The 1926-nt window shown below is 45.0% G+C and overlaps 1 protein-coding gene across 1 annotated transcript in view; it reads right to left on the reverse strand.

The window, feature by feature from the left end:
• Positions 1 to 1488, reverse strand: part of LOC101886774 (prolyl endopeptidase) — a 23615-nt gene extending 22127 nt beyond the window's left edge. The window contains exon 1 of the mRNA XM_087296085.1: positions 1379 to 1488. The gene's annotated coding sequence lies outside the window, so the exon portion shown is untranslated. The remainder of the gene's footprint in view (positions 1 to 1378) is intronic.
• Between the last annotated feature and the right edge of the window lie 438 nt (positions 1489 to 1926).

Below are 1926 nucleotides of genomic sequence, written 5' to 3' on the forward strand. Positions count from 1 at the left end.
AGACATTTGCATGAACGAGCAGGTGGACAGCTGTACCTAATAAAGTGGCCGGTGTGTGTATTATGTAGTGGTGTGTGTGTTGTTCTAATTGAATTGCCTAGCACATTTAAATTAAAACTGCAGTTATTATTACACAAGTAAATAAAGATGAGGTGATGTTTTGAGAATGGCGTGATCAGAGCATCAACAAAGGCAGAAGAGCACACCTTTAAAGCTGAGTGTGTCTGTGATGGTGCTCGTGTTGTGACTGCAGTCAGTGAAGCGTGGATGTTTTCTGTCATGCAGCAGCTTTAATGACAGCAGGGCGGATGGTGAAGATGATCCTCTTACTTTTACTGCTACAAAAACACTGATTTGTCCTTCATTATAGTGTTGGAGCGAGCACAAAGCCCTCACACACACTCAAAACACACTCCTGCTGACAGACGCCGAGACGCGACACTGAGCGCAGGAAGAAAGGGATGAAAGACAGAATAGAAGGAGAGTGTGTTCTGTCCGGTGTTTAATTACAGGCTGCTGCTGGTGTGTGTGTGTGTGTGTGCGTGTGTGCGCGTGTGTGTGTGTGTGTGTGTGTGTGTGTGTGTGTGTGTGTGTGTGTGTGTGTGTGTCAGCAGGTGTGAACACTGTTTTGCTCTGTGAGTTTGTTTAAGATGCACTTTACATGCCTGTGGCATGATGCTGACATTTTGTGTGTGTGTTTTCTTCAGTGTGTGTGTTTGTGTTCTTTTTCGTGTGTGTGTTCTTCAGTGTATGTGTGTGTGTGTGTGTGTGTGTGTGTGGGTGGGTGGGTGGGTTTTGTGTGTGTGTGTTCCTCATTGTGTGTGTGTGTGTGTGTGTGTGTGTGTGTGTGTGTGTGTGTGTGTGAGTGGGTGGGTGGGTTTTTGTGTGTGTGTGTTCCTCATTGTGTGTGTGTGTGTGTGTGTGTGTGTGTGTGTGTGTGTGTGTGTGTGTGTGTGTGTGAGTGGGTGGGTGGGTTTTTGTGTGTGTGTGTTCCTCATTGTATATGTGTGTGTGTGTGTGTGTGTGTGTGTGTGTGTGTGTGTGTGTGTGTGTGTGTGTGTGTGTGTGTGTGTGTTCCTCATTGTATATGTGTGTGTGTGTGTGTGTGTGTGTGTGTGTGTGTGTGTGTGTGTGTGTGTGTGTGTGTGTGTGTGTGTGTGCGCGTGTGTGTGTGTGTTTTGTGTGTGTTTGTGTTTTATGTGTAAGTGTGTGTGTTCAGTGCACATCTGTGTGTGTTTGTGTGTGTGTGTGTGTGTGTGTGTGTGTTCCTCATTGTATATGTGTGTGCGTGTGTGTTTGTGCATGTGCGTTGGTGTGTGTGTGTGTGTGTGTGTGTGTGTGTGTGTGTGTGTGTGTCTGTGTGTGTGTGTGTTTTTACCTGTCAGAGTTCATGGCACAAGCTGTGAGGTATATGTGTGTGTTTCTTCATAATGCTGAACTTATTGAACTCTTTCCTTTCTCCCTGATGACCCTCTCATGTCTGTTTTGACACACAAGAGCTTGTGTTGATATATACACTGATATATAGAGACACTGTGTATATGAATATCACTGCTCAGCTGTTTAAAGAGCCTCAGAATAAACATCCTCCAGCTTTATCAGATTTACTTTTACCATGATCTGTTGATGAGGGCTATACTTAGAATTCAAGTCACATACAGTATATTAGTGATGTTGACATGTGCGTGCCTGAGCTGTTGTTTATTTACAGTATATGTAACGTTATTCTAATGTACAGTTCAGGCTATTAACAAACCCTTAACTAAGACTTGCATCTAAACAAACTGCTGATTCAAGAGTTGACCCTCAGCTGATGATCGATTGTGAAGTGTGTTTGGCTGTCCCTGGAGAGAGCCCTGTGCTCATAAGATCCTCGAGCCCGGGGCTCCCTCCGGTTTGCAGGGCGAGAGGGGAGTTTGAGCTGAT

This window comes from Danio rerio, chromosome 19, assembly GCF_052040795.2.
Source record: "Danio rerio strain M-AB ecotype USA chromosome 19, GRCz13ab, whole genome shotgun sequence".
Taxonomy (NCBI): Eukaryota; Metazoa; Chordata; class Actinopteri; order Cypriniformes; family Danionidae; genus Danio; species Danio rerio.